The following is a 7114-nucleotide window of genomic DNA, read 5'->3' on the forward strand; positions in this document are numbered from 1 at the left end:
CTGCACTCTTGGCTCTGCAGGGGACAAGGCAGCAGTGATGTGAGGAGGGTTGGAACTGGGGGATCTTTAAGGTCTCTTCCAACCCAGCCCCTTCTATGAATCCATGCCTAAGGCTGCCAACCTGCATTGCCAGGTGAAATGTAGCCTCAAGAGCTTGAGTTTCTCACCCCCTTTGACAGGGCTGACCTCTCACCAGCTGCTCCTCAGTGGAAGCAGGGGCAGGCTGCACAAAATGTGCTGTCATTCGCAACCTCCCACAAACACAGAACAAGAGGGATAAAAGAACCTGCTTATGGGCAAGTATGGAGCCCAAAAAGGAAGGAGGGAGTGAATGTGGAACAAAGGCAGCCAGGTGAAGAGCTGCTCAGGACACTGTTAACACTCAGTAGAGTGTAACCAGCTTCTATGGGATGCTGGGAACATCTCATGGTCTGCTGTTGGCAGCAGGGGAAGAGTGGAGGGAAATCTCTGCTCAGTTAGAGGAGAAAGATATTGTTGGTAGTGATGGCATTTAGATTTTGGGCTAAGTTCTCTGGAATCCTGTGTCCAATACTTGGAATACTCAGGAGAGACAGGGACCTGCTGGAGAGAGCCCAGTGGAGAGCCAGGAGGATGAGTGGGGGACTTGAGCATCTCCTGTGGAGAGAGCCTGAGAGCCCTGGGGCTGGTTAGTGTGGAGAGGAGAAGGCTGAGAGCAGATCTGATCAGTGAGCACAGATAGCTGAGGGGTGGGGGTCAGTGCCTGGGGCCAAGCTCTTTTCAGTGGTGCACAACAATAAGCCAAGAAGCAGTGGATGAAAACTGGAACAGAGAAGGTTTCACCTAAACATGAGGAGAACCTTCTTTGGTGTTTGGGTGACAGAGGCCTGGAGCAGGCTGCCCAGAGAACTTGTGGAGTCTCCCTCCCTACAGACTTTCCAACCCCACCTGGATGTGTTCCTGGGAGGACTGCCCTGGGTGATCCTGCTTGGCAGGGGGGGTTGGACTGGATGATCTCTGGAGGTCCCTTCCAGCCTCTAATGTTCTGTGACTCTGTGATTCTCCTGCTTCAAGGCTTCATTCAGCTCCTCACTGATGTAAGGTGGAAGCCAAATCCTCCAGGACAAGTAATTCTGCTCTGCTCCGTCAACATCTCTAACATTCTCCCTGCAAAAGGCCACTCCTGATTATCAAAGGCACAGACTGAAGGTGGCTCGGGGGCCTTCTTTTCATCTAATGTGATTAAATGCCAGGGCAAGAAGTGATGAGGCCTAAAAAAATGTTTCTGTTCAAAGGCAGGGATCCAAACCTGACAGGAAGCATCACCCAAGGTTGGTTGTTTGATTTCTGTGGACATCACTCTGGAAATCCCACAACTGCAAAATGTATTCACAGTCCTGCCAAAAGCTGAAGACTACTGCCCCAATGCAGAGCTGCTGAAGTGGAGATCCACAGACATCCACCAAAGCATTGGCTACTGAGCAGCAGTGCCCCAGCAGCCAGCAGTGCCCTCCTGCAGCCCAGCAGGCAGCTGAGTGCTGGCTGCAGCCAGAGCAGTGTGGGCGGCAGGGCAGGGGAGAGGATTCTGCCCCTGGGCTCTGCTCTGCTCAGACCTCACCTCCAACCCTGCCTCCAGCGCTGCTGTCCCCAGCAGAAGGAGGGCACAGAGCTGCTGGAGAGAGGCCAGAGGAGGGCACAAAGATGCTGCCAGGGCTGGAGTAGCTCTGCTGTGAGCACAGGCTGAGGGAGCTGGGGGGATACAGGGTGCAGAGGAGAAGGCTCCAGGGGCATCTCAGAGATGCTGCCAGTGCCTGAAGGGGCTCCAGGATTGCTGGGGAGGTTCAATGAGGCACAGTGCAAAGTCCTGCCCCTGGGTCAGGGCAGCCCTGGAGATCAGTCCAGGCTGGGAGTGATAAGACTGAGAGCAGCCCTGCAGAGAAGGCCCTGGGGGTGCTGGTGGGGGAGAAGCTGGGCAGGAGCCAGCAGTGGGCACTGGCAGCACAGAAGGCCAAGGGCAGCCTGGGCTGCATCCTAAGCAGTGTGGGCAGAGCTGGAGAGAGGGGATCCTGCCCCTCTGCTCTGCTCTGGGGAGACCTCAGCTGCAGGGCTGGGTCCAGCTGTGGGACCCCAGCACAGGAGAGACCTGCACCTGCTGGAGAGGGTCTCTCCAGCCTGGAGAAGAGAAGGCTGCAGGGAGAGCTCAGAGCTGCAGTTCAGTAGCTGCAGGGGAGCTGCAGACAGGCTGGTGAGGGACTGCTCAGAAGGGGCTGTGGGGACAGGCTGAGGGCAGTGGTTTGGCAGTGGAGCAGGGCAGAGTTAGGTTGGGCATGAGGAGGGAGTTGTGCAGAGTGAGGGTGGGCAGAGCCTGGCACAGGTTGCCCAGGGCTGTGCTTGAGGCCCCATCCCTGCAGCCATTCCAGCTCAGCCTTGCTGTGTCCCAGTGCAGCCTGCTCCAGCTGGAGCTGTCCCTGCTGCCTGCAGGGGCTGCACAAGATGCCCTCTGATGGTGCCTTCCAACCCGATGCCATCTGCGAAGCTGTGAGGCTGAAGAGGTCCTTCCCTCACTGTCAGCCTGCAGTCACTGGCACACTGCCTACCACACCCAAGGGTCTCATGAAACTTTCTTGCAGATAACCTAAAAGAGACTCAAGTTCTGTTTTGTCACTCACTGCAGGTGACAGTTCCATGTTGTGCATCCCCAGTGAGCAAAGGCTCTTGGCTTCTTACCAGAGCATCAGAGAATGGGAGGGGCTGGAAGGGACCTCCAGAGGTCACCCAGTCCAGCTGTCCTGCCACAGCAGAGGCGCCCAGGGCAGGGCACACAGGAGTGCATCCAAAGAGGTTTTGAATGTCTCCAGAGCAGGACACTCCACAGCCTCTCTGGGCAGCCTGCTCCAGGCCTCCAGCACCCTTGCACCAAAGAAGTTTCTCCTCAGGCTGAGGTGGAATCTCCTGGGTTCCAGCTCAAATCCATCATCCCTTGTCCATTACCAGGAGCTGCTGGGCAGAGCTTGGCCTTTTCTTCTTGCCCCTCTCAGGTATTTACAGACATTGCTCAGGTCCCCTCCCAGCCTTTTCCTCTCCACACTAACCAGCCCCAGGGCTCTCAGAAGAGATGTTCCAGTCCCTTTGGCATCCCCATAGCTCTTCACCCAACTCCTGCCAGCAGATCCCTGTCTCTGTTCAACTGGGGAGCCCAGAACTGGACACAGTATTCCAGGTGTGGTCTCAGTAGGGCAGAGCACAGGGGCAGGAGAACCTCTCTAGGTCTCAGACTATCCTCAAAGGTTGCCTTGGGATGTGGCTAAAGCAGAATACAGTGAGCTCAGAGCCTTGACCACGAACAGGCTCTTTGCTCTACAGCTTCCTGAGGTGCTGTCAGCCAAGAGGGTTTCTATGCCCAAGGCTGAAGCCCCAGCCCTGGCTCTGGGCAGGGGCTGCACCAGAACATTGCCTTGCACTCCAGGTTTCACTGGATCTGCCAGCAAGCAGCTGGCAAACATGTGCCAAAGCACAGGGACAAGCTACCTCTTCTGAGCTCTCAGCAGCTGAGATCCATCAAGCCCTGGCAGTGTTCCCCACTCTGCTAGCACCAGCACCAGAGGTGTCAGTGGCGAGGGGAGCTCTGCTAAGCAGGTGGCTAATCTGGCATGCTTTGGCATCTGCATGCTCTGCCCAGCATGCAGCCTGCAGGCTGGGCCAGGCAAGGAATGAGCAGAAGACAGGAGAGAAATCCCAAAGTTCAGTTGCCTTGCACATCTCGTGGGAGATAGAGGAGCACAAAGCAAAGAGAGCTCAGTCCTCAGGGGACTTCATCACACAGCAGCCCTGCGTGCACTCTGCTGCCGCAGCAGCTTCAAACGTGGAGGGGATGAGAACAGCCCCCCCGGAGGCTCTGGCACACTCTGGCACCTGCTGCTCAAGCTCACAAGCTCAGCCCTGCCTGGCTGGCTCCCAGCACCGAGCCCAAGCGCCGCCGCCAGCACCGGCAGTGCCTGCGCCTTGGCCTCTGCGACTGGGCACCGAATGCCCAGCGAGAGGGGAGGGAGGAGAATCACCTCCTGGGCACTTGGACAATCACCTCCTAAGCACTGGAGTCCAAAGTACTGCTGGGTGCCCTCAGCAGGAAGGGAAAGAATCATCTGGATTTGCTCACAGAAACGCTCCCCAAACAGGGTTGGACTTTCTGGGCAGGCTGCAGAGATGGGCAGAGGAGAACCTCGTGGAGGTCACTAAGGACAAGGGCAGAGTCCTGCAGCTGGGGAGGGACAGCAGCAGGCACCAGGACAGACTGGAGCTTGTCCTGCTGGAAAGCAGCTCCATGGAGAAAGGCCTCGGAGTGCCGGTGGGCAGCAAGTTCTGCATGGCACAGCAGTGTGCCCTGGTGGCCAAGAGGGCCAAGGGCATCCTGGGGGCATCAAAAGTGTCTCCAACAGGGCTAAGGAGATTCTCCTGCCCCTCTGCTCTGCCTGCTGAAACCACCCCTGGAATACTGTGTCCAGTTCTGTGGTCTGCAGTTCAAGAGAGGGATCTGCTGGAGAGAGTCCAACAGAGGCAGTGAGGATGACTGTGGGGCTGGAACATCTCTGCTGAGAGCCCTGGGGCTGGTTAGCCTGCAGAGGAGGAGGCTGAGAAGGGACCTGAGCAGTGTCTGTATCTGAGGGGTGGGTGTCAGGGTGAAGGTGCCAGGCTCTGTTTGGTGGTGCCCAGTGACAGGACAGGGAACAATGGATACAAACTGGAACCCAGGAGGTTCCTCCTCACCATGAGAAACTTCTTTGGTGTGAGGGTGCTGGAGGCCTGGAGCAGGCTGCCCAGGGAGGTTGTGGAGTCTGTTGTGGAGACTTTCCAACTGCCCATGGATGTGTTCCTGTGTGCCCTGCCCTGGGTGCCCCTGCTCTGGCAGGGGGTTGGGCTGGATGATCCCTAGAGGTCCCTTCCTACCCCTAATGTTCTGTGATGCTGTGATCCTGCAGAGCACTCACTGCACAGACCAACTTTTGGGCAGCTTGCTTCAGTCACTCTACTCTGAGCACAATTCATCTCCCAACACAAGCTCTGTAGCCCAGAAACTGAGATCCCTCAGACAGGCAGGCAGAGATTAAGCAAATTGCTCCAAAGCTTTTTGCAGGTATAGACTGAGAGACACTGCCTGCATTGACAGCACTGCTGCAGGCAGGAGCAAACAGCCTCTGCTCTTAGGCCAGTCCCAAATAAATTGACATCAAAGGTCTATCACTTTCTAGTCTTTCATCATAGAACTCCAGAATGGCTCTGCCTGGAAGGCAGCTCAGAGCTCATCTGCTCCCACCCCCTGCCATGCCCAGGGGCACCTCTCAGCAAGACTCAGCTGCCCAAGACCTCATCCAACCTGGCCTTGAACACCCCCAGGCAGGAGGCAGCCACAGCCTCCCTGGGCAGCCTGTGCCAGGCTCTCACCACCCTCACACTCAGCAACTTCTGCCTCAGCTCCAAGCCATTGCCCTTGGCCTGGCTCAGACACCCTCAGCCAAAGTCTCTCTGCAGCCTTCCTGCAGGATCCCTTCAGGCTCTGGCAGCAGCTCTGAGGTGCCCCTGGAGCCTTCTACTCTGCAGGCTGCACCCCCCCAGCTCCCTCAGCCTGTGCTCACAGCAGAGCTGCTCCAGCACTGGCAGCATCTTTGTGCCCTCCTCTGGCCTCTCTCCAGCAGCTCTGTGCTCTCCTTCTGCTGGGGACAGCAGCGCTGGAGGCAGGGCTGGAGGTGAGGTCTGAGCAGAGCAGAGCCCAGGGGCAGAATCCCCTCTCCTGCCCTGATGCCCACACTGCTCTGGCTGCAGCCAGCACTCAGCTGCCTGCTGGGCTGCAGGAGGGCACTGCTGGCTGCTGGCAGCTGCTCAGCACCCAGCACCCCCAAGGCTCTCTCTGCAGGGTGATGAAGAGAGAAGTGTGACACCAGAGAGTGCTGGAAGAGCCCTGGAGCTGCACAAGCGCAGGGCTCCGAGGAGCAGACGCAGGCTCTTGGTGAAGGTGTACGAAGGGACTTGCAGCACACGGATTTGTTATGTAGCTATACCTCTCCAGCTTCACAGAGGTGTTTGCAGCAACCACCTGGACATTTGTGGTACACGACCTTGGGCAGTGGGGGGCTGCACTCTGTTCCACTAAAGAAAGCAGGACAGAGATAAGGAGGAGCCCAAACACCCTGGCTACGAACTAATGGAGCAATTCAAGGCAGCCAGCTGCAAAATTGGACAAGTGAGGAAGACTGCTGGCTTCAGGCCTTCATCCCAGACTACCAGCAGAAGACCACAGAGAAGAAGGAGCCAGGGCAGAGAATGGGAGGACATCTCTGCTGACAAGCTTCAAGGACAAACGTTCATAACCACCCCCCTCCTAAGAGATAATTGTCATACCCCTGCCTCTTCTCATGACTATGTATTGCTTTGGTAACAGAAACCATGGCTTGTGCCAGCCCAGGGGCTGCAGGCTGGGGGAGAGATGCCCCCTGGCACCCAGTGCTGCAGCAAACAGAGCACAGAATCACAGAATAAAGCAGGTTGGAAAAGCCCTCTGAGATCATCCAGCCCAGCCTAGCACCCAACACCTTCTAATGAACTAACCCTTGGCACCAAGTGCCTCATGCAGCCTCCTTTGAAACACCTCCAGGGATGGGCACTCCACCACCTCCCTGGGCAGCCCATTCCAATGCCAATCACTCTCTCTGACAACAACTTCCACCTAACATCCAGCCTGACCCTGCCCTGGCACAGATTCAGACTGTGTCCCCTTCTTCTGCTGCTGGCTGCCTGTCAGCAGAGCCCAACCCCACCTGGCCACAGCCTCCCTGCAGGCAGCTGCAGGCAGCAATCAGCTCTGCCCTGAGCCTCCTCTGCTGCAGGCTGCACCCCCCCAGCTCCCTCAGCCTCTCCTCACAGGGCTGTGCTCCAGGCCCCTCCCCAGCCTTGCTGCCCTTCTCCAAACACCTTCCAGCACCTCAGCATCTCTCTGCAATGGAGGAGCCCAGAGCTGGACACAGCACTCCAGGGGTGGCCTGAGCAGTGCTGAGCACAGGGGCAAAAGAGCCTCCCTTGTCCTGCTGCCCACACTGATCCTGAGCCAGCCCAGGATGCCATTGGCTCTGCTGCCCACCTGGGC

The sequence above is a fragment of the Pogoniulus pusillus genome, chromosome 19, assembly GCF_015220805.1.
Source record: "Pogoniulus pusillus isolate bPogPus1 chromosome 19, bPogPus1.pri, whole genome shotgun sequence".
In the NCBI taxonomy this organism is placed as follows: Eukaryota; Metazoa; Chordata; class Aves; order Piciformes; family Lybiidae; genus Pogoniulus; species Pogoniulus pusillus.